This window comes from Dama dama, chromosome 15 (genome assembly GCF_033118175.1).
Source record: "Dama dama isolate Ldn47 chromosome 15, ASM3311817v1, whole genome shotgun sequence".
In the NCBI taxonomy this organism is placed as follows: domain Eukaryota; kingdom Metazoa; phylum Chordata; class Mammalia; order Artiodactyla; family Cervidae; genus Dama; species Dama dama.
In genome coordinates this window covers 10,012,356-10,024,713 of record NC_083695.1, presented here as the reverse complement: position 1 = coordinate 10,024,713, position 12,358 = coordinate 10,012,356, and the positions used below count along the sequence as shown (strand labels likewise).

General features: G+C 36.5%; 1 protein-coding gene across 6 annotated transcripts in view; it reads right to left on the bottom strand.

The window, feature by feature from the left end:
• ARID4B (AT-rich interaction domain 4B) overlaps window positions 1–12,358 on the bottom strand; it is a 133,521-nt gene that overhangs the window by 81,958 nt on the left and 39,205 nt on the right. The window lies entirely within an intron of this gene.

Genomic DNA, 12,358 nt, shown 5'->3' with positions numbered 1-12,358 from the left:
CAAAATGTCTCAACTGCTTTGGCATGAATTCAATGCTTACTTCCCATCTACAATAAATATTATTCTAAGCTTTCTCACTGTGATTTAATTTTTAATAGTCCTAATCTAGCTGTTTTTTAATAATCAGGTTTTTTTTCTGCACAGGATCTATAGTTCTAACGGGTTCTACTTACATTAATCAATTCCACAGACAAAGAAAGATTATACAAGTAACTTCTCCCAAAATGTTTTACAAGAAATACTAATATACCAAGATGTGCCACCAGAAAAAAAAAAAGAGCTGGGAGTCTGGGAAAATCAGTTTATTGAATGAATTCCCATTCTGTCTCATCATTTCCCAGTCTATTTGTCCAAAGAACCCTTTTTTAAAATTAACATCTATTAACATCCTGCAGAAATTCCAAAGAATACAAGGTGGAAAAATACTATTATATAGCAATAACCAATGAGTATCAATTTCATTTGGATCTTAAAATAAATTTACCCCTAACAGTGGTGGCTAATACACATAGAAGAGATCTATCTCTAAAAAAATATTCTAATGGTATAACAAAAATTATCATAAAGACAGCAAACAATTTTAACTTTTTGAAAGGTGGGGAGGTATCAGACACCAAAAAAAGGGGTTACAACTAAACATATCAGGTCACCCTCCTTAATGGCCATTTGCCTCACATATTTTAAAAAAAGCCCTTAAAACATATCTAGTATATGATTTCTTAAATCTACTTAAGAAAATGCCTATATTTCAATTTATGCTATAGCAGAAGTGTACCCTCACTAGAAAGATAATCATTTCTGCATGGTTATTTTTAAAATATGCTGATACCATGAACTACAATTTGATAACTCTGTACTAGTCTTGCACCTAAATTTAATAAATGCATTTCTACTTTATGGCTTAGCCCTCTTAAAATATCATCTTTCTTGCTCAAAATTTTGATTTAATTTCAGACAGGCTAGTGGCTTTATTTTAGCAAGAATATGAAAAGGATTTGCAGCACTTCACTCAGAAATTGTCAAAAAGACATCAATTGATAAATTTTGTGTTATTGCCAGAGAAGCCCAGATAAAGGGGCTGCTTCATGACCATAAGGCCCATTAACCTCCACAACTCTCAACCTCTCCCATTAATACTTCCTGCCTCATTAGCCAGTAAAATTTTATTTTCACAGATAGATAGTTTGGTTCAATAAAAATTAATGAGGAACTAGAAATTGTGAAATATAGAAAAGAATGAGAGGTCATCTAAAAGTGCATGTTCGTGCCCAATCAGGAACAAATAAATATTTAAGAAATGATAAGCTTTTTAGATACTTTTATTATAAAGAATTTTAAACCAAAAAGGGAGGGGGGATAGAACAGTAATATTATTTAGACTACTAGTATATATAAACTCATTTAAGTATTCTTTTCACTAATGTTCATATCAAACACTGGTCACATTCCAACATTAGCAAACAATAACTATGCTTACTGAGCAGATTTATTCAACTTGAATCTGAGAAAGGTGATTTTTCCTCCAAATCAAAGCCCATCCCACATTGTAACCAACATGGAAATCCATGTAGATAGAAAAGAGTAATAATTAGCTCAGATTTCATAAGGGCAAATTATTATTTTTAGGGAGTAATATTTTCCTTCCTTCACACTAGAACACAGGAAATGGAGTTAGCAAAGTACATAAAGAAAATGTCTGTTAGAAAAATACTTGCAAAGAAAAGTCAAAGTTTAAAAAACCTTGCTAAATACATTGTTAGGACAATGTTAATTTCTCAAACGGGCATAAGAAAAGCAAAGATCTATGCCCTGATTTTAATTTGTCTCTCTCTCTTTTTTTAATATCATCATAGGTAAGTTACTTTTTTGTCTCTAATTTCTCTTAATTATTCAGATGAATAATCTGAATTCTGTATATATTTGTTCAGCAAGCCTGCGTTTTAACACAGGTTGGAGCAACACAGATGGTCAGAATGGGATACTCTGAAACACATTTATTGTCTAGAAGTGAAACTATGCTAACCAGAATATGAATTTCTACAGAAAAACAAATGAAACTCACAACGTACATGGTCAGATTTGTATACGTAATTTTGCTGTTTAGTCACTAAGTTGTGCCTGACTCTTTGTGAAGGCATGGACTGTAGCCCACCAGGCTTTTCTCTCTCCATGGGATTTCCCAGGCAAGAATATGGAGTGGGTTGCCATTTCCTTCTCCAGGGGATCTTTCCAACGCAGGAACTGAACTCCCGTCTCCTGCACTGGCAGGCAGATCTTTATCACTGAACTACCAGGGAAGCCCATATGTAATTTTAGCACAAATTATCACTCTATAATTAGTGTAATGTGAGACTAATAGCACAGGTTCTCAAAGCAGAAGACACGGTCTTAATCCCAGCTCTATTCATTATGCTACGTAGGTGCATCTTTATAGGCTTCCGAACCTCCCTAAACTTCAGTGTCTATCCATATCAGAAGAATAGGGCTAGTACTAAAAGTACTCAGTTATGATGCCGAAAGTAAACTTAACTATTCACAATTACTATTATGAAACACTGTGTGTGTGGGCAAACAAGTCATTAAACCAATGTAAATTAGAATTTGGCACCCCCCTCCTTGTTTTTCTTTTTAAAATGGGAGAGGCAAAACCTCATTTTAAATTACTGCTCATCATAAATAAGTGCAAAGAGAAAGTTAAACCACTTTTCTCACTTTTTCAACCAGTGTCACTACTCCTCAGAATATAGCATTTCTTTAGCATTCGAACCAATGAGAACACAGTACAGAGTAACTCGTAATATGTACATGTCTTTAAACTATTATACTTTTTATGCTTCTAGAAATTCAGGAATAATCAAAGATACATTTGATACAATATACACACAGAAAAACATGCACATTAAAGCTAAAAACAACTATTAAAGAGGGATTAACATATGAGAAAGGGACTGGAAAGGAGGTATATAGCAATGAAAATACTTTATTCAAAGTATGTTTTCCGGTTTTGCTCTAAAAAAAAGTTTCTTTTTTGTTTTTTACATTTGGCATGTAGCTCTTTACTTTTTAATATATATAGTAAGGAACATTTCACACATATAAAAAAAAGACATAACTGTGTGATAACTCTCCCTTATAATCTGGCTCCCACAATTATCAACTCAATTATAATACTCAAAATATTATAGTCTGTTGGTCACTGGGAAGAGGGGTTATTTTGAACATTCTTACTAATGTCTATATTCTCCAGTGTGTTTAGAATGACTCTATTAATGAGAATCAGTATAATACAGTAATTAAGAGCACAGGCTCTTGCTTACATTCAAATCTACCACTGAGCAGCCAGATAACCTTGCCTCTAGACACAATAAATAGTGACTATCTCACAGGGAGAAGCTTGAAACACTACATTTAAAGTGCTTATTAGAACAGGACCCAGCATACAACACCAAATAAAGGTTGTTATTATTACTCAATATTCTGGAGATACAATGAGTTTAAAAAATGTTTTTTTTTAAAAATGTTTTTAAGTCCTATACAAAAGAGATCCCACATAAATAAAACAGATTCCAGTATAACTGTGTATATGGAGAAGGGGTCTTTAAAATAGTATCCCCCTGTTTAATTCAGAAATAAAGTCATCACGTTGAATTCTAGTAGAAGGAGAGGTTAAGTGTTTGTGTGGATGCTAGAAAAAGTCTATCAAGTCCTTTAGTGTAGCAGGAAGATTACCAAGATTATACACCTCTCTTTTGAGGCTACTGTACTTTGATCCAAAACAGAGATATACAAAGAAGCATGTCAGCAGGTTTACCAAGATACCTTTGACCAACACCAACCATGTTAGGTGTACAATGTATATCACCAGAAAAAAAAAAAAAAAACCTCTTACCTTCTTTTTTTGTTCTCTTTTGCTGCTTTTGGTAAAAAAAATACAGACCATCTCAGAGGCTAAAATGTATTTCTATACTACCTCCATGCCAAAAAGGAAATTAAATGACTAAATTACCATCCCTTTGTTTAGCAAACAGAACAGTTTTCCAGTTGTCAAGGCAACAGCTACCTCACAGTTATCTCAGCACTGCTTAAAGAATTATTTTTCTAGTCAATCTACCAAGTGTCCTAACTGGCACCTAAAAACCATTAAATTCCATGGAAACACTAAAAAGCATAAGCAAATTTTAAATTAGCTATTGGTGGATAATAATCCTTCAAGAAGCTAAAATGCCATGGAAATATATAAGTACTCAAATGAATCAACAGTAATCTCTTATGTGCCTTGGGCTACAGTACACGATATATGCAAGTTTCAGAAAGATAACAGTTTAGTCAATGCTCCAAATGACTAATGTTGACACTGCCTAAGAAATACTCAGTTACTCAAGATGTATTTTTCAAAAAGGAAAACATGCTAGATGACATTTTATTGAGGTAGATTTTTTAAAAACAGTAAGCATTCAAATTGATTACTAAGGCAGTGCCAATGTAGCCAAGAGAATCAAGATATTAAATTTGATACTAAAATTCTCAGTGAATAATGTATTTAAACACACAGTATGATAATAAATCTATGAAAACCATCTTTTTATATGCAACAATCTCAAAGAGGCATTAAAACAATAACAGAGATAATTCAAACAGATGAACCTATCCTACATCAAAAGGTACCAAGGATCCTTGGAGAAACAGCTAATTTCAAAGTTGGGCAGAGAAAGTACAAAAAGAATCTAAAACATCTTCTGCCAGATAAGTAAAGAAATGCTCAGTGAATAATTGGAACATTTCAAAGGGACACAGGAGCCACCTTGAAGGGGCTCCTACTGGCCAAATGAGGGAAACCATCAGCATCAGCCAATAAGTATTGGCTGTCCCATAATCTTGTTAGGGATATATGCATATGTCAAAACTGAATGACTTAAGATGTGTAAGTAAATTATATTCAGGTAAAAAATTAAAACCCACTCAGTAAAACTTGCATCTATGATTCCATATTGACAAGGAAATGAATGAATGATGAATAAATAAAAAAATATAGAAAGAGGAAAGCTCTTCCTTACGGTAAAATGTTAATAAACGTAGCAGGAATGATAGAAACAGAATTATCTTTTAGCAACCATCATGAAGGTGATTGATTTCATAAGAGTTGTCAATAGATCCTAAACTGATGAGTGAAGGTGTGATAAAGAACGGGATATTGACATATTCCTGGCATATGATTCAATTATCAGTAGTAGAATGATGTCATGCACTGAGAATAAAAGCGCATCCTTTCTGTGATATACATGCCAAGAATGATTTTGACGATGAGAAAAATTAGATGCATAGAATGTAAGGTCTGTATTCCTTAACACTCTAAAGGACATGAAATACAGTGAAAACTGAGAAAGACTTTCAAATTGAAGCACTCTGAAGAGACGTAATAACCAACTGTAACATGTATTCCTGAACTGAGCATGGGCCAGAAAAGGCAAAAGACTAATTAGGAAAGTTGGTGAACTCTGAAACGGGCTCGAGACTAGGATGGTAGTATCATACCAATGCTGATTTTCCAATTTAGACAGTTGAATGCACAATAAGGAGAAGAGTGTCCTTTTTTGGGGGGATTATGCTCTGCAGTATTTAGGGATGAAAGGACATCATGTCTGCAGCTTGCTCTCAAAGTCTGAAGATAGCAGTAAGATGTTATGGAAAAATCTGAAAGAACTTTTCTGCCAACCCAATATATGTATACATGTATAGAGATTATATGAATTCTGTGTACTGTAAAATTGAAATACATGAAAAAAATTATTTTTAAACAGTATGTATTTATTGGGTATTTGTATATTTTTTCTCGGAACTGCTCATACATGTTCTTTATCTGAGTTACTCACTTTTTAAAAAACTGAACTGTAAAAGTTCTTCCATATTAAAAGAAAATTTTAACACTTTCCTCCAAGCACAAGAATCCTCTGGACGGTACATATTTATATTTATTAATTTTCTTCCTAAAATTTAGGTTACCTTGTGAGATGAAACCACAAATTATTTATAAGTAAATTTTAGGCCCATGTCTATTAACCAGAGAGAGACCTACATATTCACAGAGGGGTGTCTGTATATTCCTGGAAACTTAAATAACTCAAAAAAGACATTCTAACTAGAATGCTCATCATCTGCAAAGAGGTAAGAGAGAAATATACTGGGAAGGACATTTATTAAGTGCCACGTGTATTTAAGACATTATTCTACACGTCAAAAAGCAAAGGCACTTTCTCCATGTAACATAAAGGCAAACAATTTATTTTGCCCTCAGAGTAGTTAAACTTATCTGTTATCTTGCTAGTGAAATCGAAACCTTATTCAAATGAATCTACGTTAGCATAACATCACTCAGAACATACCATGCTTATTTATAATGTTTAAACTTTAATAATCTCGAAGGTTCAGTTCAGTTCAGTCGCTCAGTCATGTCCGACTCTTTCCGACCCCATGAATGGCAGCACGCCAGGCCTCCCTGTCCATCACCAACTCCCAGAGTTCACCCAAACCCATGTCCATCGAGTCGGTGATGCCATCCAACCATCTCATCCTCTGTCGTCCCCTTCTCCTCCTGCCTTTCCCAGCATCAGGATCTTTTCCAATGAGTCAGCTCTTCGCATGAGGTGGCCAAAGTACTGGAGTTTCAGCTTCAACATCAGTCCTTCCAATGAACACTCAGGACTGATCTCCTTTAGGATGGACTGGTTGGATCTCCTTGCAGTTCAAGGGACTCAGAAGAGTCTTCTCTTACACCACAGCTCAAAAGCGAAGGTTACAGCCAGTTCAAAAATCAGAAGCACAAAGAAAAACCATAAACTGGCACTGTAATAATTTATATCTGGCCATGTGGATTTGGGGTTTGGGTCTTGGTTCACTAGCTCTCTGGATACAAGCCATCACTTATTTGTTATCTGATTTTAAAATGGTTGCTGTCTACTTGAACTACTGAATATACAGATTAAGACACTGGCAAATTTGAACACTCTGGTTTTGGAACGAGAAACTGCAATTCATTTACTGAATAACTTTGGGTATATCTTTGGGTGTATGTCACCCCACCACTTTGATTTTTGGTTGCCTCTCTGTAGACTGATCTTGTAGGGTGCTTGAGAGTTTTAAATTAGGTAGCATGTTCAGAAACTTTTGGAGACTGACAGGTCCTGAGTAAAACACTTAGCAAATACTAGATGAAGCCATATGAAATTGCTAATTTTTCTTAAATCAAAAAAAGGTCAAATATTGGCAATTTTATATTAGGTTCAATCTCATACTGATTTTCTCCACTTCCTTTAAGCAGCTGGGAAACCACAGACCAACACCCAAGAAACAAAACAGTCCTGTTCCACAAGCCGCTCAGACACAGTTTCTGCTCTATTCATGCGCAAGACAAGAGTTTTGCAGGACGGATCATTCTGGAGCTTGCAGGACTCCACCTCTGTATGTCAACTCCTGCTGCCGGAGAACTGGGCCTCACCCAGAGACCTAGGTCCTGGGCCAACCAACGGTGGACTCGTCACACCACCTAATGAAGCTATAGCTATTTTCCCACCTGATGGCTGTCTGGTTCACCAACCACGTTTCTGTCCGCTTTTATGTTCTCAAGAATACGACCTTGGGAATTCCCTGCAAGTCCAATGGTTAGGACTTTGTGCTTTCACAAGCCACACAGCATAGCCAAAAAAAAAACAATATACAGATGGACAGATACACAGATAGACACGACCTTGAAAGAAACCATCAAAAGCAAACCATAATCTCTGGTTGCTTGAAAAATCCATCCATTCTTTGTCTAGTGAGCAAAAGGAACTGAACCACGTAACGCACGGCAGACAGAACTCTCAGGCTACAAGCGCACTCTAACTTCAGAGCCCAAGGCAGCCCTTTCGGAAACCGGTGCTGCAACACTCCCGGCCACACCACACACTGGCTGTGCTTGGCCCAAACGGGTACGAACATTCTGTGAAGATGCACATTTCACACTGTATTTTAGTGATTTCTGTCTGTCTTCTCTCCTAGATTGAGGAACTTAAAACAGAAACAGCATCTTATATATTTATCTTCAGATATCCCAGCCCTAGAATTGTACCTATATACAAGAGAATTCAGTAATCATTTATTGAACCACAGAAGTTAGACATTAGTAAAGCACTGCTAAACGTATTTTTCTTAAGGTAAAAATTATTCACATTTCAAAAACAAAGGTCACATAAATTGGGAGGAATCTTACATACTAAGAGATCAAAAGCATGAGCTCTGGAATCAAGAGTATCTGGGTTCAAACTCCTCATCCATGTGACCTTTGTTGTTGCTGTTTAGCTGCTAAGTCGTGTCCAGCTCTTCTGCAGCCCCACGGACAGCAGCCCTCCAGGCTCCTCTGTCCATGGGATTTCCCAGGCAAGAATACCGGAGTGGGTTGCCATTTCCTTCTCCAAAGGATCTTTCTGGACCAGGGATTGAACCTGGGTCTCCTGCATTAGCAGGTGGATTCCTTACAACTGAGCCACCAGAGAAGCCCGCATGTGACCTTTGGGACATGTTATTTAACTTCTCTGAGCCTAATTTCACATTTGTAAAGTGGAATTGATAACAGTAATAAAGTAAACATATGACATGTATTTATATATTTTATAAATAAATTATATAATATAAAAACAATAATAAAGTTAGCTGTTGCACATAAAATTGTCATATGCTGATAAATCTAAAATGTCATTTATAACTTATGAGATTATCAAATTTTTACCGTTAAAAAGAGTCCATATAGTTTTACAAAGAATAAGCTGCTAACGTGACAAGCATCAATTATCAGATTATTTAAAAAAAAAAAAAAAACCTGTGTTAGCCATTTTCTGGCATGTGTAGGGAGGAGAGAAAACCAGTCTGCAAAGAAAGAGCAACAGTAATAAAGAAAAAGGACAGACATACAGAGAAAATAAGGGACACAGGTGAGCGCGTGTCCGCTCAGTGACTGAGAGAACCACTAGACTCAGCTTCTGCCAGCGTTCCCAAAGTTAAATCTCTCCTCAAACATGACTGGACTCTCTACTTGCAGGCACTCAGTATCCGTAAAATAAACTCTCTTTTCGGCTTTCAATAATCTCAGATGCTTTCTATTACTGTAACCAAAATAGCCTTAGCTAAACACATCAGAAAGATGACACAAAATGTAGTATCAAGTCTACATTTACTAAGCATCCATAACGTCCTGGGCTATTTAGGACTTAGAGCCTATTCATACAAATAGGAAACCAATTCCAGTTTCAAATTTTAAGTAAAATCATCACAATATATAAAATTATAGAAGACCAATAAGGAATAATGAAATAATGGATATACAAAGTAAAACACCAGATTTTTTATGGTCATTTTAACTTTATTATTTAATATGAGAATATTTGTCATGAATGTTTAAGATGTGAAAAAAACATAATAAAACATCTCTTGAGATTACCACCAACTATAAAACTCCCGACACCACTGACCCTGCTTCCTCTACAAGGACACCACTATTATGTGCATTTTGGTTATCTTTCCTATGGAAAAAACATTTTAAAAAGTTATTGAGAGTCATCAGTCATTATTACAGCAGCATTAGAAGCCAGCACTAAAACACAACTTCTGGACTTCGATTTTTAAAAATCAACTGAAAGGCCTTTGTAGGTCTGCCTCTAGACTCTTATCAACTTATTAAAAATATATTTATACTAAAAAACAACAGTTTCCAATTTCAACAGACTTTTCTCCTTTTTCCAGTCACACTTTTGAAAACTTAGAATATCTTACCAAATCAGAAGAAAGAAACAGAGCACTAATCAAGAATAAGTAAGGAACAGAGAATTCCCTGGCGGTCCCACAGTTAGGACTCGATGCTCTCACAGCTGGGGCCTGGATTTGATACTTGGTTGAAGAACTAAGACCCCACAAGCTGTGCAAAAAAAATAAAGTAGGAATAATAACTACTCAATAAAATACTAGTTAAGTGAATGAATCAACCGATCAATCAATCAAACCAGATCAAAACTGAATTACCAGTAGGCAGTTCCTGGTGAGGTGCCTAGAATATACAAAAAACAAAATATATTTTTCCTGTCTTCAAAAATTCATTATCCCATTGGACACAATGAGCAAAAGAATACATCAATGTTTAAAGACAAAAGAATTTCCCCCCTACAAGTTCAAATTAATCTATATATTTACTTACTTTTTAAAAATATTCTAACCCTTAAGTGATAATATCTAATAAATGTTAGGTTTATCTGACTTAATACAATGCTCTCCAAGTTCAGCAATGTTGTCAAAAAGAATTTTTTTTTAAAGTAATTCTTCAAGGGCTGTGACAGTGAGACGACTAACTGGACACATTTAATGTCATTTACTGCAGACAGCAAGATTTGGATGGGGGCTGCGGAGCTGCCAAAACTTTCAAATTAAAATCTCAGAAACCTCAAACTAATCTGATTCACAATTCTGAAAGACCGCAGTGAAAATAAGACCCCAGCTGGATCAGTACATTCTCAGGATTTCATTATGAAACCCGCCTTGCTGTCTTTTATGATGACCATGCCCATCCTGTCACCAGCTAAACTCTGCCACTTTATGATCCTCGGACACGACTGAAGTCATGAAAAACATTCCAATGGCACTCCCTTCCATAAAGCATTCCCAACTGGAGAGGGAAGCCAACAGAGCTCTTAGATTCTAGCACTTCCCTTGCTAATCGATTGTCCCCAAGAAAATACTGAAGAAAGAATCCACTGGACTGTAATTACCCAGGTGACATGATAAATTCCAAGTGATGTGGGGAAGATTCCCTGAGCACATAAAAAAATAAGGGCTCTATTATCTACCTTAAAAACAGATAAGAAGGTATGCTTTTCTAATAACCATTCCTTACGTTGATCTACATGAGCATGTGTCCTAGGAACATCTTGAAAGAAAAGCAGCAGGTGCACAACACACACAGGTTGACAACAGTGCCATCAACTGCCCACTCACTTTCCCACACCGTTAGGTATGCTCACACGTAGAAATTCTACAGATTACAATATGCTTGTTCACACAAGTTTACATTTTATCATAAGCTAGAAAAGAGGTTTTAAAAGTGTGTCACCAAGACCAACATCACTGACATCACCCAGGAACTTGTGAGAAATGCAAAGTCTCAGGCCCCACTCTAGGCATCCTGAATCAGAAACTCTGGGGGACGGAATCAGCAATCTGTGTTTTAACAAATTTTCCAGAGAACTCAGATGTCCCACAGTTTGATCTAGAGGTTATTTCTCTAGGAACTTGTACTAAATATATTCAGCAACTAACAGACTCTCTACTTGGTTTCCTGACTAATACAGTATGAGGTAATATGGGAGGAACACCCAAGGTGAAAGCAATTTGGGAAATTACAGCTACCATTTAAAGACTTGGGGCTTCCCAGGCAGCTCAGTGGTAAAGACTCCACCTGCAATGCAGGATACCCAGGTTCGATCCCTGGATCAGGAAGAATCCCTGGAGAAGAAAATGGCTACCCACTCCACTATTCTTGCCTGCAGAATTCCATGCACAGAGGAGCCTGGCGGGCTACAGTCCACGGGGTCACAAAAAGTCAGACACAATTGAGCAACTAACACTTTAAAGACTTGAGAGATGCCATGACGGTGATAATGAAAAAAAAAAAAAACAGCTAACGCAGACACAGAATGAAATGATGCAATGTAAATATGCATTTAAAATAATATAACATCAGGGCTTCGCTGGTGGTCCAGTGGCTAAGTCTCCCTCCTTCCACTGCAGGGGGCATGGGTGTTATCCCTCTGTTGGGAACTAAGGTCCCATGTGCTGCATGGCATGGCGTGACCAAACAATAAACAAATAGCAGAGTATAGACAAATGGCTTAAGAAGATTCTAGTGAAGAAATCAGAAACTGAGATGAAGTTATCAATGAAAAAAGAAAAGGCTAAGAAAAGTGAAAGTTAAGACATCTCTATGAAAAGTTAATACAGCAGGCCTGACTGCTATTTTTGGCCTACTTTCAAGGTTGGCCCTTGGATGGCATCTGGGAGGTTGTGGGAACCTGAATTTCCAGACGGTTCTCACAATTAATTGATAAGAGTGGCTCACTGCACCTAAACAGTATGTACAAACAATAGTTTATGCTAAACATCTGCTTTGATTCCAGTATGTGCCCGGTATGGGCTTTTTAAGTGACTAGTCCCCGGTAAAAAAACCTAGGTGCTGTGTCTCCAACAAGCTTTCCCGTTGGCAACAGTTGCGGTATGTTGGCACAATTCACTGCTAGAAGAATTACCTGCGTCCTGTGACTACTGGACTGGAAGCTTGCACCTG